Consider the following 19,241-nt stretch of genomic DNA (forward strand, 5'->3'; position numbering starts at 1 on the left):
GGTTTGGCTTGATGCCCTGACATGGTCTAGTGTGCATATAAGATCATGAAGTTTTGGTTTCTCTACCTCCGTCTGACCATCCCTCCCTCGGTCCAGTCATCCATCGTACAGTTTGTAAACCTGGTTGTCTGACCGGTCCCTTATCCAGCCATCCACAACTTAGCCATGACAGGGTGGCAGCCATGGCCCTCTGATGATCCATCAAACAGGAAAAGTGATAATACAGCACCAAGATCGAATCCTGTGCCCAAGAAACTAAGGTAACCTGTCTAAACGACTATCGCCCTGTGGCACTCACTTCTGTAGCTATGAAAATCTTTGAAAGACTGGTCATGGCTCACATCAACACCATCAACCCAAACACCCTCAACCCATTCCAATTGGCATACCGTCCAAACAGATCCACAGATGACACAATCTCTATTGCACTCCACACTGCCCTTTCCTACCTGGGCAAAAGGAACAACTACGTGAGAACGCTGTTCACTGAGTAAAGCTCACCTTTCAACACCATAATGCTCTCTAAGTTCATCACTAAGCTAAGGACCCTGGGATTAAACACCTCCATCTGTAACTGGATCCTGGACTTCCTATCGGCCGCCCCCAGGTGGTCAGGGTAGGCAACAACACATCCGCCATGCTGACCTTTCAGCACGGGGGCCCCTCAGGGCCGGTGCCTAGTCCCCTCCTGTACTACCTGTTCACCCACGACTGCGTGGCTGTGCACATCTCCATCGGCATCTTTAAGTTTACTGTTGACATGATGGTGGTAGGCTTGATCACCGACGACGATAAGACACCCTCATGGAGGAGGTCAGAGACCTGGCAGTGTGGTGCCAGGATAACGACCTCTCCCTCAACATCAGCGAGACAAAGGAGCTGATCGTGGACTACAGGAAACAGAGGGCTGAGCTCGCCCCCATTCATATGGACAGGGCTGTAGTGGAGCGGGTCGAGAGTTTCAAGTTCCTAGGTGCCCACATCACTAAGGACTTATCATGGTCCAAACACACCAACACAGTCATGAAGAGGGTACGACATCGCCTCTTTTCCGTCAGGAGGCTGAAAAGACTTGGCATGGTCAATCAGATCCTCAAAAAGTTTTACAGCTGCACCATTGAGAGCATCTTGACTGGTTGCGTCGCCGCTTGGTATGGCAACGAATAGACGACTTAGTCTAAATAGAGTAATAAACAGAGGGGAGGAATGGCTTGTTTACAGAGTAGAGTCAACTCCAGATAAAGGCCATATGGTTGGGGGCTCATGTGGCCTTTGTGCGCACTAAACTCTAAACTTATGCATACAGATATCAGATGCAATTTTTTAAAGAAAATTTTAATTTTAATGGGGACTGGTGAAACGCAGTTTACTCCTTATATTATTACTACATTATTACATACAGTGCATTCGGAAAGTATTCAGACCCCTTGACTTTTTCTACATTCTGTTTACGTACAGCCTTATTCTAAAATGGATTAAATGCATTTTTTTCTCATTAATCTACACACAATACCCCATAATGACAAAGCATAAACAGATTTTAGAATAAATACAAAACCCATAAATACCTTATTTCCATAATTATTCACACCCTTTGCTATGAGACTCGAAATTGAGCTCAGGTGCATCCTGTTCCCATTGATCATCCTTGAGATGTTTCTACAACTTGATTGGAGTCCACCTGTGGTGAATGTAATTTATTGAAAAGTTTGTTGTCATTCGCACATCCTTAAAAACTTAGGTGCTGGACTAATAAAGAATACTAGTATAGAAAAAGAAGGCCCGCACATGGTTAAAGCTCCCAATTCACTGCTTTATTTGTTATTTATTTAACCTTTATTTAAATAGGCAAGTCAGTTAAGAAAAAATAATTTTTCACAATGACGGCCTACCGGGGAACAATGCCTTGTTCAGGGGCAGAACAACTGATTTTTACCTTGTCAGCTCGGGATTCAATTCAGCAACCTTTCGGTTACTGGCCCAAAGCTCTAACCACTAGGCTACCTGCCGCCCCATGTTTTATATCAAGGAGAAAATTACATAGTATCTGACAATATGTGCAGTATTGTGTTATTCTACTGGCAACTTTAACATTCTCCTCTCCGTGCTGCTCTGCCATGTTTTTTTCCTTCTCCTCCTGCCACTTACTGATAACGTTTCGATCCGAAACCGATCTGAGTGTTCACATCCCAAAATATACACATTTCACCTCACATGACCATTGAGGACATGACACATGACCATTGAGGACATGACACATGACCATTGAGGACATGACACATGACCATTGAGGACATGACACATGACCATTGCCGACATGACACATGACACATGACCATTGAGGACATGACCATTGAGGACATGACCATTGAGGACACGACACATGACACATGACCATTGAGGACATGACCATTGCGGACATGACACATGACCATTGAGGACATGACACATGACCATTGAGGACATGACACATGACCATTGAGGACATGACACATGACCATTGAGGACATGACACATGACCATTGAGGACATGACACATGACACATGACCATTGAGGACATGACCATTGAGGACATGACACATGACACATGACCATTGAGGACATGACCATTGCGGACATGACACATGACCATTGAGGACATGACACATGACCATTACGGACATGACACATGACCATTGAGGACATGACACATGACCATTGAGGACATGACACATGACCATTACGGACATGACACATGACCATTAAGGACATGACACATGACCATTGAGGACATGACACATGACACATGACCATTGAGGACATGACCATTGAGGACATGACCATTGAGAACATGACACATGACCATTGAGGACATGACACATGACACATGACCATTACGGACATGACACATGACCATTGAGGACATGACTATTGAGGACATGACACATGACCATTGAGGACATGACACATGACACATGACCATTGAGGACATGACACATGACCATTACGGACATGACACATGACCATTGAGGACATGACTATTGAGGACATGACACATGACCATTGAGGACATGACTATTGAGGACATGACACATGACCATTGAGGACATGACTATTGAGGACATGACACATGACCATTGAGGACATGACTATTGAGGACATGACACATGACCATTGAGGACATGACTATTGAGGACATGACACATGACACATGACCATTGAGGACATGACACATGACCATTGAGGACATGACTATTGAGGACATGACACATGACACATGACCATTGAGGACATGACACATGACCATTGAGGACATGACACATGTGGGTGCAGAAAACATTTGTATACCTCTAATAATTAAATAACAATGAGATGGGTGCATGTAATGGTTCCAGAAAATAATATATATATATATATACAAAATGTCCAAGTGGGTAACCTGGAAGGCAAGACAAATCAAAGTGAAGTAACATATTCAGGTAAGAAATGGTCTGATATCAAACTCTTGATTCAGACCTCTAGGAGACATGGTACAAATGTAATTGATTGGACATGATTTGAAAAGGCACACACTTGTCTGTATAAGGTCCCACAGTTGACAGCGCATGTCAGAGCAAAAACCAAGCCATATCAAAGGAATTGTCCATAGAGCTCCAAGACAGGAATGTGTCGAGGCACAGATCTAGGGAAGGGTACCAAAACATTTCTGCAGCATTGACGGTCCCCAAGAATACAGTGTCCTTCATCATTCTTAAATGGAAGTAGTTTCAAACCACCAAGACTCTGATTAGAGCTGGCCGCCCGGCCAAACTGAGCAATTGGGGGAGAAGAGCCTTGGTCAGGGAGTTGACCAAGAACCCGATAGTCACTCTGACAGAGCTCCAGAGTTCCTCTGTGGAGATGTGAGAATCTTCCAGAAGGACAACCATCTCTGCAGCACTCCACCAATCAGGCCTTTATGGTAGAGTGGCCAGACGGAAGCCACTCCTCAATTAATGGCACATGACAGACCGCTTGGAGTTTGCCATAAGGCACTCTCAGAATATGAGAAACAAGATTTTCTGGTTTGATGAAATCAAGATTGAACTGGCCTGAAAGCCAAGCGTCACGTCTGGAGGAAACCTGGCACCATCCTTACGGTGAAGCATGGTGGTGGCAGCATCATACTGTGGGTGTCTCACTTCTGTCATCATAAAGTGCGTTGAGAGACTAATCAAGGATCCTATCACCTCCAACCTACCTGTCATCCTAGACCCACTTCAATTTGCTTACTGCCCCAATAGGTCCAAAGACGATGCAATTGCCATCACATTTATAAACTGCCCTATCCCATCTGGACGAGAGGAATACCTATGTAAGAATGCTGTTCATTGACTACAGCTCAGCATTTAACACCGTAGTACACTCCAAACTCATCATTAAGCTTGAGTCCCTGGGTCTTGACCCTGCCTTGTGCAACTGGGTCCTGGAATTTCTGACAGGCCGCCCCCAGGTGGTGAAGGTAGGAAACAACATCTTAACTCCGCTGATCCTCAACAGTTGGGCCCCACAAGGGTGCGTTCTCAGCCCCCTCCTGTACTCCCTGTTCACCCATGACTGTGTGGCCGTGCACACCTCCAACTCAATTATCAAGTTTGCAGACGACACAACAGTGATTACCAACAACAACAAGACAGCCTACAGGAAGGAGGTGAGGGCCCTCAGAGTGTGGTGTCCGGAAAATTTCCTCTCACTCAATGTCAGCAAAACAAAAGAGATGATCATGGACTTCAGGAAACAGAAAAGGGAGCACCCCCCTATCCACATTGATGGGACAGCAGTTGAGAAGGTGGCATTTTTTAAATTCCTCTGTGTACATATCACCAAAAAACTGAAATGGCCCACAGTGCCTCATCAAACTCAGGAGGCTGAAAAAATTGGGCTTGTCACCAAAAACCCTCACTAACTTTTACAGGTGCACAATCGAGAGCATCCTGTCGGGCTGTATCACCGCCTGGTACGGCAACTGCACCGCCCACATCCACAGGGTTCTTCAGAGGGTGGTGTGGTCTGCACAAAGCATCACTGTTGGCAAACTAACTGCCCTCCAGGACACCTACAACTCCCGATGTCACAGGAAGGCAAAACATATCATTAAGGACAATAACCACCCGAGGCACTGCCTGTTCACCCCATTTCCATCCAGAAGGCAAGGTCAGTACTGGTGGATCAAAGCTGGGACAGAGAGATTGAAAAACAGCTTCTATCTCAGAGCCATCAGATTGTTAAACAGCCATCACTAGCACAGAGAGGCGGCTGCCTACCTACAGACTTGATATCATTGGTCACTTTAATAAATGGAACACTAGTCACTTTAATAATGCCACTTTAAGAATGTTTACATATCTCACATTACTCATCTCATATGTACAGTGCCTTGCGAAAGTATTCGGCCCCCTTGAACTTTGCGACCTTTTGCCACATTTCAGGCTTCAAACATAAAGATATAAAACTGTATTGTTTTGTGAAGAATCAACAACAAGTGGGACACAATCATCGCTCTGGATAAGAGCGTCTGCCAAATGACTTAAATGTAAATGTAAATGTAATGAAGTGGAACGACATTTATTGGATATTTCAAACTTTTTTAACAAATCAAAAACTGAAAAATTGGGTGTGCAAAATTATTCAGCCCCTTTACTTTCAGTGCAGCAAACTCTCTCCAGAAGTTCTGTGAGGATCTCTGAATGATCCAATGTTGACCTAAATGACTAATGATGATAAATACAATCCACCTGTGTTTAATCAAGTCTCCGTATAGATGCACCTGCACTGTGATAGTCTCAGAGGTCCGTTAAAAGCGCAGAGAGCATTATGAAGAACAAGGAACACACCAGGCAGGTCCGAGATACTGTTGTGAAGAAGTTTAAAGCCGGATTTGGATACAAAAAGATTTCCCAAGCTTTAAACATCCCAAGGAGCACTGTGCAAGCGATAATATTGAAATGGAAGGAGTATCAGACCACTGCAAATCTACCAAGACCTGGCCGTCCCTCAACTTTCAGCTCATACAAGGAGAAGACTGATCAGAGATGCAGCCAAGAGGCCCATGATCTCTCTGGATGAACTGCAGAGATCTACAGCTGAGGTGGGACTCTGTCCATAGGACAACAATCAGTCGTATATTGCACAAATCTGGCCTTTATGGAAGAGTGGCAAGAAGAAAGCCATTTCTTAAAGATATTCATAAAAAGTGTTGTTTAAAGTTTGCCACAAGCCACCTGGGAGACACACCAAACATGTGGAAGAAGGTGCTCTGGTCAGATGAAACCAAAATTGAACAATGCAAAACGTTATGTTTGGCGTAAAAGCAACACAGCTCATCACCCTGAACACACCATACCCACTGTCAAACATGGTGGTGGCAGCATCATGGTTTGGGCCTGCTTTTCTTCAGCAGGGACAGGGAAGATGGTTAAAATTGATGGGAAGATGGATGGAGCCAAATACAGGACCTTTCTGGAAGAAAACCTGATGGAGACTGGGATGGAGATTTGTCTTCCAACAAGACAATGATCCAAAACATAAAGCAAAATCTACAATGGAATGGTTCAAAAATAAACATATCCAGGTGTTAGAATGGCCAAGTCAAAGTCCAGACCTGAATCCAATCGAGAGTCTGTGGAAAGAACTGAAAACTGCTGTTCACAAATGCTCTCCATCCAACCTCACTGAGCTCGAGCTGTTTTGCAAGGAGGAATGGGAAAACATTTCAGTCTCTCGATGTGCAAAACTGATAGAGACATACCCCAAGCGACTTACAGCTGTAATCGCAGCAAAGGGTGGCGCTACAAAGTATTAACTTAAGGGGGCTGAATAATTTTGCACACCCAAATTTTCAGTTTTTGATTTGTTAAAAAAGTTTGAAATATCCAATAAATGTCTTTCCACTTCATGATTGTGTCCCACTTGTTGTTGATTCTTCACAAAAAATATATAGTTTTATATCTTTATGTTTGAAGCCTGAAATGTGTCAAAAGGTCGCAAAGTTCAAGGGGGCCGAATACTTTTGCAAGGCACTGTATATACTGTATACTGCATCCTACACTATATATTCTATACTATCTATTGCATCTTACCCGCTCTGTCACTGCTCATCCATGTATTTTATATGTATATATTCTTATCCCATTCCTTTTCTAGATTGTGTGTATTAGGTTTTGTTGTGGAATTTGTTAGATATTAGGTTTGTTGTGAAATTGATCTAGAAGCATAAGCATTTCGCTACACTCACAATAAAATCTGCTAACCATGTGTATGTGACCAATACAATTTGATTTGATGTTTTTCAGTGGCAGGGACTGGGAGACTAGTCAGGATTGAGGGAAAGATGAATGGAGAAAAGTACAGAGAGATCCTTGATGAAAACCTGCTCCAGAGCGCTCAGGACCTCAGACTGGGGCGAAGGTTCACCTTCCAACAGGGCAACGACCCTAAGCACACCACCAAGACAACACAGGAGTGGCTTCGGGACAAGTCTCTGAGTAGCCCAGCCAGAGCCCGGACTTGGACCCAATCGAACATCTCAGGAGAGACCTGAAAATAGCTGTGCAGCATTGCTCCTCTTTCATTTTAGAATAAGGCTGTAACATAACAAAATGTGGACAAAGTCAAGGGGTCTGAATACTTTCCGAATGCACTGTATGTGAGCACACATTCATAGGCCTTCATAAATGCATATCACATAACCTGTCCTTATTGCACTTGTTTGTATCTGAAGACCTCTTTGTCTCTGTGTCCCAGAGAGAGTGCACTAAAGAGACAGTCCAATAAGCCCTCTATTGATGTGTGCCTGGTGCCCCTCCCCCACCCGGGTGCCCCTCCCCCTCCCCCTAAAGACATCTGTAGCAGCTGCCCCCTTGTACTCCTGTCAGCAGGGCAGGGGATGGGGTGGTGTGTGGAGGGGTTAGAGGGGGCGTGTTAGGGCACCTCCCCTTTGGGAGGGGGCCAACCCGCACACTTGTGCAACATCACATTCATGAATGGCTAATAGTCGCTATCAGGTCACCCTGAAAATACAACATCGACCTCTGACCCCTTTTTAGCACAAAGCCAGTACACTGGTCATACTAGCCCCTGATGAATCTTCTCTCTCTCTCTCTCTCTCTCTCTCTCTCTCTCTCTCTCTCTCTCTCTCTCTCTCTTCTCTCTCTCTCTCTCTCTCTCTCTCTCACACACACACAGGTTTTAGTACTTTCCTTACATAACTGACACACTAGTTGAATTAGCAGCCAGTAAAAAATAACTATGCCCTAGACATTCATATTATGTCTAGTATATAAAAAAAAACATTTCTAAAGTGTGTCTATCACTATCAGCATAGAAAACATACCTTTTTACGTGCTAAATTATATCACATGCAGTCTAGCTGTGGAGTCTCACACCCACTCCCCCCGCACGCACGCACACACACACACACACACACACACACACACACACACACACACACACACACACACACACACACACACACACACACACACACACACACACACACACACACGCATCACATTAAGCGTGCAAAATGCCAGGAGTACAAATGCCATTATACACAGCCAGTGTGCTAGGGAGAGAAGCCTGACAAACTACTGCTTGGCCCTTTCTCAAGCGATTTAGAAATATACAGCGAATATTACCATTCATGTTTCACACAACTTCATAGACCAAACAATGGGTAGGTGCAAACACTTGTTTCATTGGTGAATAAGTTTAGGAGTAAGCCTTTGGCGGTCTGAATTCAGAAAAGAGCTGAACTCCTGCGGAAGTCCCGCCTTCCTACTTCTATACCTCGATGATGTAACCACTTTCCAAATATAGTGTGTTGCCGATGGTTAAGCGGCTTTACCTCTGGCGGAGGCCGCTGTCAGTTAGACGACGTCACTGGGATCGTGTTATTATTGTAAACAGCCCGCCTGCTTTCCACTGACGCTCTCTGCCGAGCGGACTATCCCCAGTCCTTTGTTCGCACAGTGAAAATACTAGCGCGACAAAGCAAAGGGACAAGAACTGTTTGTCTGCGCTGGTGGTGGATTAAAACACGGGACAACGTTTAAATCCAAGACAGAAAGAGGGTTTTGTGAATAAATGACAAGTGGTAGAAATTTATTTGGAGTTGCGGCATGTTGATTATCAATGTAGTAGCCTATTCCATTAAACCGGCTACTCGCTATAACAGCCTACACGGCAACCCTTTTATATTCGGTCTATTCTAGAAAAAAAACTATATGCACGAATGCCAATTGAGTATCCTAAAATAAACGCTGAAGAATTAGATCCAAAATGGGTATTTAGGCCTACCAATTATAGGCCTACTGTTGTCAGACATTGCAAGATGACAAGACACCACAAGTAAACAAGACAATGCCACCAGTGTTATCCACGTAAAGAGATTAGTTAATGGCAAATTCCTTTCCTTATCAAAACAAATGAATCAACTTGGCTTCAATAAGGTGCAGGTCAGAGTTATTTATTAAAGGAGATCGACATTTAAGATGAATCTGATGGCATTTTGTGTCCAATTTCCAAGGAAAACAAAGCGCGAACAAACCTATAAACCTATAAACCTATGCTCAACGTTTCCTTTAAACATTTAAATCCACCAAGGGGGTGCAACTGGCTAGATCGACGACACAACCCCGGCATCAAAATAAAAAAGTTGAAAGAGTATATGAATGGTTAATGACACTTACTATGCGCCTTGGAGACGAGTGTTCGAGTGGGGTCACACAGCACAACTCGCTGGAATATATACTTAATCATATCCTCTCGATATTTTCATCCACTTGACAGCAAGGATCCATGTCCAGAGTAAGTGCAGTTTCAGCAGGCTTCAAGGAAGTTGTTCTTTTGTTCCAGTATTTATAGGTTGCGTCAATGTTGCGAAAAGGGGGAGGCGGAGCGGTGGCACAAGAGAGCGAGCGAGAAGCAAAAAGAAACAGACTATGAGCGCAAAACATTCGAGTCTGGATCGCACGATGTAGTCACAAAAAAGCTTCTTCAAAATCCCAGACAAAATTGTCTGATCAGATCACATGCTCTCGGACGACCAGCATCCCTCCAAACTCCAACAGACACGAGGAAAAGCCCCATCACCACCAACGGTATGGTCCACCGGGCGCTCGCCGTGCGCATCGGAGACTGTGGAGTCCTAGCTGGCCGGCAGTCAGATATAGGACCGGTAAATGCACAGAGACGCCACATGCAGACCAAATTCTTCCTACAGCATCGTGATGACTCACTGACCCAACGTATAGGCTAGGCTGAAGGTATTCATACTCCAGTGGTTGGCAAGATGGATAGCTCCATGGAGTCTCCGTGGAGGGAGGAAACAATTCCAGTTTAAGCTTTAAAGGGATACTTCGGTATTTTGGCATGATGAACTCATGGATACAATTGTTATATATCTGTGTCCAGTATGAAAGAAGTTAGATATAGTTTCGCTGGCCAATGCTAACTAGCGTTAGCGCAATTACTTGAAGTCTATGGGTATATACTAGCATGCTAGCATTCCAGTCCCAGAGACCTATAGACTACCAGTCATTGCGCTAACGCTAATTAGCAGTTTCATTCCAACTGCCGGCAGAGACATAAAAATAGTAGGCCTATCCATGAGTTCATCTGACTCTTGGGAATTAGATAAAGGGCCTCAATGCCAAAATCCCTAAATAGCCCTTTGAGCACTCTAACTTATCTTCATATAGGCTATCACAACTTGGAAATTGTGTTGAGTAGCATTTAATTGTTAAATCGAATAGCCTTCAAAAGATTGTTCAGAGTGTCCTAAAATCAAAAGGTGAGCTGTCCGTTTCCCGCCATTACTGTTGCATCATGAAGTTCACTCATGACAGTGTTGCCTTCAACACGAAGCCATGTTCTCATCTCGCCATTTCATTTGTCAAAGATGACAGGCAACAGACGTGAGGGAAATTACTCAGACATCACTGCATCCATAGGATATCTTTGTATATCCACAAAATAAAAATATTATGGCAAAATGCTGTAAAAGCATTTACGCAGTCTATTCTATTGAATCAAAGTTTTCTTGGCCGCGTAGACCGTTTGGAAGTTGTAATAGGCCTAGTGGGTGCAGCGAAATGCTTTAATTAGGCCTACTAACTCCCATAAAGATGCATTAGGCCTTACTAACAATGAAAAATCCATATAGGCTGGAACTTGAGGTAAATGAAACATTCAAAAGAATCGAACCTGTGTGGAATAGTGAAACAACATTATCTGCAACGCCACGCCCATAGAATTATGAATTAGAAGACTACTAGTAATTTAATAGGATCTATATGGCTGCGCCCCACTGATGACAGAACAATAACCACCTGCTTCGAGCATACTGCTCCATCTCTCCAAGCGCACCACAGAAACTTCAATAGGCTATTACAGGGTATGTGTCCCCTCAAGTATTTTCCATGAACCATAAATAACTAAACGGGGGGATAGTGAGCAAAAAGGCTAGACTGCCCTCTAACATGAATACAATCCTCAAAAATCCCCAATTTAATTTAGACAATAGGCTACAACGGACCCGCACGTGCAAACGTAGTGTACGTTGATCAAAATGTCCAATTTTGTGAACAATAAAATACCAGAGTCCTTTCAGAGCGACAGGTCCCTGTGAGATCATCAAAATATTGCTCACAGAGCACCACTCAGCCCGCAAACTCACAGGGTGACTTTGAGAGAACGAAATAGGATATTTTCATATTTTTTCCTCTAAATGGAATGAAGCAAGAAGCGACTAAAATAAACTCACAAGGCCTACATGCAAACCGCTGCCTGCAGCCGTGCTGCTAAACTACATAACAAAAAAGAGAACATGAGGCCACTTGAACCCAATGTTATCCTGTTACGCATCAGAGCCTCTTTGTTTGGTCTTGAAAAGTCCAAGACCCAACATTTGAGCTATTTCCACTTAGTGCCCCAAGTTCTCCCAGTCTCTAGTTTCATTGGTGTAAATTAGAGTATAGGCGATCAGGCGCCGACAACATAGCCAGTGGGTTGAATGCATTTAGTCTAGGCTACTCATTGCCATTTCATATTGTTATTGTTGTTTTTGTTGCGTGACCTATCCTGTTTGTTCGTCCAGTTCTCGCAAAAATGAACCTGAATATTATTTCAAAATCAAATCCAGTTGTGTCGGTCATGGATTTAAATAATATTAAGGCTATTCTTCAGACGTTCAAACAGCCTCTAAACCGTAGGGCCGAGAAGGCCTGCGTGACCAAAGTATCTTGACAGGAGGTCTATGTGCATTATTTAAGGCTAGGCCTATGCAGTCCATAAACTCCCAAAATGACATTTTTAGCAATAAACTGCACAGACTAATGAAAACGTGCATAATCGATACATTAGGCCTATTGTTGGCAGCCTATATTTATGGAATAGAAAAACATTGCTCTTGCACCACTGTTTTCCAGAAATGACCTATTGCTCCTTTTTCCTTCAAATGCACTACTACTATAAGAAATCCAAAGCGAATTTGAGAAAACAGCTGTAAACTTCGAAATATATTTGATTCAGGATAGGGCTGAAAACGTGTTATTTTACACCAATTTGGACATGCATTTCAGCGTATCCGGCCGGCATTTAAACATAAACCTACGTGGCTATTTTGAGATAGTAGGCTTGTTTGTCAAAATAATAACGGGGCCATGCTGTGTGAATAGTGAATACTTAACATGTTGCCTTATCTTATTGTCTCGAATTTATTTCACTGTGGGCCTATTCATCAAACAAACTGAAGAAATATATGGCGAAACATGACTTAAATTTTGTCCTGGTTCTTTGAATTTTCTACGGTTTTTGTGGGGAAGGCTAGTATTTTTATGGACGAATCCCAATTCGCCACAGACAAAATCGGCTGCTCATATCGAATTGGCTCACCTTTAAAATGCATGGATGCAAATAGAACATTTTGGCCCATCCCGGGAACCCTTAGTTATCGTGGTCAAAATAAAGTCTGAAATAATAATTCTTTACTCAGGAATTTCCTATAGGCCTAAACTAACTTTGTTTGTTGAGAAACAATCGCTGAAAATCTTTGTAGAACATCATCAGACTAAGCATATGTCTTATCAAGATTCTATGTGAATAAGCATTGTGATGCTTGTAGCTTTTTTCTCATATTTGGAAATATATATATATAATCTTTAGAAATCTGACCAAAGATTGCTTTCGTAAAGTAGCCTGCCTATAAGAAAGATGAACTTTAGGCCTATTTATTCAGAATTGCATGAATCTTGAAATCCGCGTAATTCGAAGGGGATCAAAAGGATATTTAATTTTAAAACAGATGTCCAGTCCAGAACAGATGTCCAGTCCAGAATTTGCTGTCAATGACGTTATACACGCATTATATATCTGGAGATACCTTTTAGAAGATTGTGTCTATCTTATAAACATCTTATAACCGTGATGTCCAAAGTTACTTTCACAAAGTAGGCTAATGCAATTACTGTCCACATTGAAGTAACCACCACGCAAGACAGGGCAGGACCTTGAATTTGACACACCAGTGACTGAGGCTAGCATTAACTTTTTAAACTCCTCGATAAAGGCTAGATAGGCCTAAATCACTTACACTGACCTCAATATACCTTTTGTATAAATGACTTACCTTTAGCATCATGATAATGAGTGTACAGTCGTCAGATCATGGGAGAGAAACGGTTACAATGTGTCACTTTACTTGGGCTAAACTTAGATTGCCATACGTCATCATTAATTCACATTCGAGGTTTGATGTAAATCTTGAATTGCGGGTTTTACTGGGAAACAATAGCCTAGGTTACTTGGTGATTTATCAAACAAACTTCGGCAATATGAAACAAACAAACCCCATATATATATCAAGTCTGCAATTAAGATCAAAATGTACAAGTTTTTAGGCTACGAAAACAAAACAAGAGGTGACCGGACCGCGTTGAGAACTGTTTTAACCAAACTCCTCAAATGCCATCTCTCGTTTACTGCTTCGCTAGATGTATGAGTGCAACATTGATGTCAGCCCGTCAGGGTCACGAGTTCATTGATCGATCAACCTGAGAATTTGATGTTCCTGATTGTCCTCACATTTCACTTCCCGTGTCTCTCATGTTTTTCATTTGCATTAGGCCTTTTTGCTATAAGATAGCATTTGTTAGATTTTAAACGAATAAAAATATGATGGTGGTTATTTTCTTGTGTAACTGGATAAACGCTTTGATCGGGCGAACTATTACAATAATTTCGACTAGAGGTAATTTTATGAATACTCATATCACACACACGCACACGCACACAAACCAGTCGCCCACATGCTTGTTTGATGTGTTTAACTATGAGTTTGTGTGTGATCAGTTTGCATGTTTGCCAATGCATCTGTACAGTGTCAGTCCCTGTATTATAACTGTCAGCTCATTTGCATGTTGTGTGGGCAGACATACCGTCAGATTGCAAAAGGAAATGGGTAATCATCAGACGGATCTGCAGCTCATCTGAAAGGTCATTCATGCCAAATCAGAGACACAGGCTCAGAGCAAAAGGGCTGCAGCTCAGTAGTCTAAAGGGCTGCATCTCATTAGTCTAAAGGGCTGCATCTCATTAGTCTAAAGGGCTGCATCTCAGTAGTCTAAAGGGCTGCATCTCAGTAGTCTAAAGGGCTGCATCTCATTAGTCTAAAGGGCTGCAGCTCATTAGTCTAAAGGGCTGCATCTCAGTAGTCTAAAGGGCTGCAGCTCAGTAGTCTAAAGGGCAGCATCTCATTAGTCTAAAGGGCTGCAGCTCAGTAGTCTAAAGGGCTGCAGCTAGGTAGTCTAAAGGGCTGCAGCTCAGTAGTCTAAAGGGCTGCAGCTCAGTAGTCTAAATGGCTGCATCTCATTAGTCTAAAGGGCTGCATCTCAGTAGTCTAAAGGGCTGCAGCTCAGTAGTCTAAAGGGCAGCATCTCAGTAGTCTAAAGGGCAACATCTCAGTAGTCTAAAGGGCAGCATCTCAGTAGTCTAAAGGGCTGCAGCTCAGTAGTGTAAAGGGCAGCATCTCAGTAGTCTAAAGGGCTGCAGGTCAGTAGTCTAAAGGGCTGCTTCTCAGTAGTCTAAAGGGCAGCATCTCAGTAGTCTAAAGGGTTGCATCTCAGTAGTCTAAAGAGCAGCATCTCAGTAGTCTTAAGGGCAGCAGCCCAGTAGTCTAAAGGGCTGCATTTCAGTAGTCTAAAGGGCAGCATCTCAGTTGTCTAAAGGGCAGCATCTCAGTAGTATAAAGTGCTGCAGCTCAGGGGCCTAAAGGGCTGCAGCTCAGGGGTCTAAAGTGCTGCAACTCAGTAGTCTAAAGGGCTGCAGCTCAGTAGTCTAAAGGGCAGCATCTCAGTAGTCTAAAGGGCAGCATCTCAGTAGTCTAAAGGGCAGCATCTCAGTAGTCTAAAGGGCTGCAGCTCAGTAGTGTAAAGGGCAGCATCTCAGTAGTATAAAGTGCTGCAGCTCAGGGGCCTAAAGGGCTGCAGCTCAGGGGTCTAAAGTGCTGCAACTCAGTAGTCTAAAGGGCTGCAGCTCAGTAGTGTAAAGGGCAGCATCTCAGTAGTCTAAAGGGCTGCAGGTCAGTAGTCTAAAGGGCTGCTTCTCAGTAGTCTAAAGGGCAGCAGCCCAGTAGTCTAAAGGGCTGCAGCTCAGTAGTCTAAAGGGCTGCATTTCAGTAGTCTAAAGGGCAGCATCTCAGTAGCCTAAAGGGCAGCATCTCAGTAGTCTAAAGGGCTGCAGCTCAGGGGTCTAAAGTGCTGCAACTCAGTAGTCTAAAGGGCTGCAACTCAGTAGTCTAAAGGGCAGCATCTCAGTAGTCTAAAGGGCTGCATCTCAGTAGTCTAAAGGGCTGCAGCTCAGTAGTCTAAAGGGCTGCAGGTCAGTAGTCTAAAGGGCTGCAGCTCAGGGGCCTAAAGGGCTGCAGCTCAGGGGTCTAAAGTGCTGCAACTCATTAGTCTAAAGGGCCGCAGCTCAGTAGTCTAAAGGGCAGCATCTCAGTAGTCTAAAGGGCAGCATCTCAGTAGTCTAAAGGGCTGCGGCTCAGTAGTCTAAAGGGCTGCATCTCAGTAGTCTAAAGGGCAGCATCTCAGTAGTCTAAAGGGTTGCATCTCAGTAGTCTAAAGGGCAGCATCTCAGTAGTCTAAAGGGCTGCATCTCAGTAGTCTAAAGGGCAGCAGCTCAGTAGTCTAAAGGGCTGCATCTCAGTAGTCTAAAGGGCAGCATCTCAGTAGTCTAAAGGGCTGCAGCTCAGTAGTCTAAAGGGCAGCATCTCAGTAGTCTAAAGGGCAGCATCTCAGTAGTCTAAAGGGCTGCATCTCAGTAGTCTAAAGGGCAGCAGCTCAGTAGTCTAAAGGGCTGCATCTCAGTAGTCTAAAGGGCAGCAGCTCAGTAGTCTAAAGGGCTGTATCTCAGTAGTCTAAAGGGCAGCATCTCAGTAGTCTAAAGGGCAGCATCTCAGTAGTCTAAAGGGCTGCATCTCAGTAGTCTAAAGGGCTGCAGCTCAGTAGTCTAAAGGGCTGTATCTCAGTAGTCTAAAGGGCAGCATCTCAGTAGTCTAAAGGGCAGCATCTCAGTAGTCTAAAGGGCAGCATCTCAGTAGTCTAAAGGGCAGCATCTCAGTAGTCTAAAGGGCAGCATCTCAGTAGTCTAAAGGTCAGCATCTCAGTAGTCTAAAGGGCTGCATCTCAGTAGTCTAAAGGGCTGCAGCTCAGTAGTCTAAAGGGCTGCATCTCAGTAGTCTAAAGGGCAGCATCTCAGTAGTCTAAAGGGCAGCATCTCAGTAGTCTAAAGGGCTGCATCTCAGTAGTCTAAAGGGCAGCAGCTCAGTAGTCTAAAGGGCAGCAGCTCAGTAGTCTAAAGGGCAGCATCTCAGTAGTCTAAAGGGCTGTATCTCAGTAGTCTAAAGGGCAGCAGCTCAGTAGTCTAAAGAGCAGCATCTCAGTAGTCTAAAGGGCAGCAGCTCAGTAGTCTAAAGAGCAGCATCTCAGTAGTCTAAAGGGCAGCAGCTCAGTAGTCTAAAGGGCAGCAGCTCAGTAGTCTAAAGGGCAGCATCTCAGTAGTCTAAAGGGCTGTATCTCAGTAGTCTAAAGGGCAGCAGCTCAGTAGTCTAAAGAGCAGCATCTCAATAGTCTAAAGAGCAGCATCTCAGTAGTCTAAAGGGCAGCAGCTCAGTAGTCTAAAGAGCAGCATCTCAATAGTCTAAAGAGCAGCATCTCAGTAGCCTAAAGAGCAGCATCTCAGTAGTCTAAAGGGCTGCATCTCAGTAGTCTAAAGGGCTGTATCTCAGTAGTCTAAAGGGCTGTATCTCAGTAGTCTAAAGGGCTGCATCTCAGTAGTCTAAAGAGCAGCATCTCAGTAGTCTAAAGGGCTGCATCTCAGTAGTCTAAAGGGCAGCAGCTCAGTAGTCTAAAGGGCTGTATCTCAGTAGTCTAAAGGGCAGCATCTCAGAAACGATTTCAGAACATTCTGAGATGGTGTGTTTCATGGTTTTCTGCAGGGGTGGAAAAAGTACAGAATTGTCATACTTGAGAAAAAGTATCAGGAATCAAGGTAAGACCCAAGTGCAGACTGTGTGAAGTAACAATGTTTATTGTAACCACAGGGGCAGGGAAATGACAGGTCAAGGCAGGCAGGGTTCGATAATCCAGAGCAAAGGCCAAGGTACAGGACGACAGGCAAGGCTCAGGGTCAGGTCAGGCAGAGGTCGGTGATCCAGAGGTGGAGCAAAGGTATAGGACGGCAGGCAGGCTCAGGGTCAGAGACAGGCCGTGGTCAGTTTGGCGGGTACAGGGTCAGGACAGGCAAAACCTGTCAAAACCAGGAGGACGAGAAAAGAAGAGACTAGGGAAAAACAGGAGCTGAGACAAAACGCTGGTAGGCTTGGACAGGCAAGATGAACTGGCAACAGACAGACAGAAAACACAGGTATAAATACCAAGAGGATAAGTGGGGAAGATGGTCGACACCTGGAGGGGGTCGCCCATCTACTTAAGTATTAAAAGTATGAATAATTTAAAAATCCTTTTTTTTTTATCAGACGGCACAATTATTTAGTTTTTTAAAAATGTATAGACAGCCAGGGGCATACTCCAACACTTAGACATCATTTACAATTGAAGCATTTGTGTTTCGTGACTCCGCCAGCTCAGAGGCAGTAGGATAATTGGACCATTTTCCATCCTGATAAGCATTCAACATGTACTTTTGGGCGTTAGGGAAAATGTATGGAGTAAAAAGTACATTATTTTCTTTAGGAATGTTAAAGTAAAAGTAAATGTTGTCAAAAATAGTAACGTAAAGTAAATTACAGATTTAAAAATGACTTAAGCACTTTTCTCCACTGTTTTTCTGAAATTACATGGAACAACCCACCAACCTCAGTTCATTCATATGCAATAATAACTAACTACATTGAATTTTAAATGTAGAGTTTCACGGCAGATTTTTAAAATTACAAACAGCAGACTACAATAGAATTAAATAGATAAGGATTGCCATGGAAATGATTAGAACAACAACATTATAATACTTAACCCAATTATAGCAGGTATTTATAATATGAGGAACTGAAAGGACATATTGTGTGGGAGTACTCTGTTAATGACTCACATTGACACAACGATGCTATGTTTGTGGCTCTGTACATCTTTGTTTCTTTCAGCCAGGTCACCCGTGATACAAGTCAGTATTCAACATCCATCCATGTCTGAGGACGTCAGGAGATGAAGTGGAAACTGGCCACTAGGGGCAGCAGTGGGCGTTATGGATGAGGATGGCGGATGGGTGAAGGCATCTGCCTTCGATTGCAAAGGTGCAAGATCGAATCCAGCGATAGAAAGTTGTTTTGAGATTTTTGTTATAAGCCTCTCCCAAACCTTAACTCTTACCTTAAACATTCAGAGTCAATGCCCAACCTTAAGAATTTGGAGTTGATACCTAAACGTAAAACCTTAAACACTTTCGACGTTTGAGAAACATGGATGAATGTCTAATTCTGACGTGAGACTGTGAGAGTTAGTTGGTTTCTTTGTGTGTGTCTGTGTAACTTGTAACAGTATGTGTTTGTATGACTCCCAGTGATACAACACGTCTTAGATACCAGCAGTTTTTCACCCCGTAGACAAGGTGTTGGTCCAAGTGTGTAACCGAAGGGTTAATGTCAGCCATTCTATAAAAAATGTGCAGGAAAAAACACATTCAAATACAGTTTACCCAAACAAAGTCA

The 19,241-nt window shown here is 43.5% G+C and overlaps 1 protein-coding gene across 1 annotated transcript in view; it reads right to left on the reverse strand.

Moving 5' to 3' along the window:
* LOC135519044 (SPRY domain-containing protein 7) overlaps positions 1 to 9,806 on the reverse strand; it is a 42,597-nt gene extending 32,791 nt beyond the window's left edge. The window contains exon 1 of the mRNA XM_064944086.1: positions 9,709 to 9,806. The gene's annotated coding sequence lies outside the window, so the exon portion shown is untranslated. The remainder of the gene's footprint in view (positions 1 to 9,708) is intronic.
* Between the last annotated feature and the right edge of the window lie 9,435 nt (positions 9,807 to 19,241).

This window comes from Oncorhynchus masou, chromosome 29 (assembly GCF_036934945.1).
Source record: "Oncorhynchus masou masou isolate Uvic2021 chromosome 29, UVic_Omas_1.1, whole genome shotgun sequence".
Taxonomy (NCBI): domain Eukaryota; kingdom Metazoa; phylum Chordata; class Actinopteri; order Salmoniformes; family Salmonidae; genus Oncorhynchus; species Oncorhynchus masou.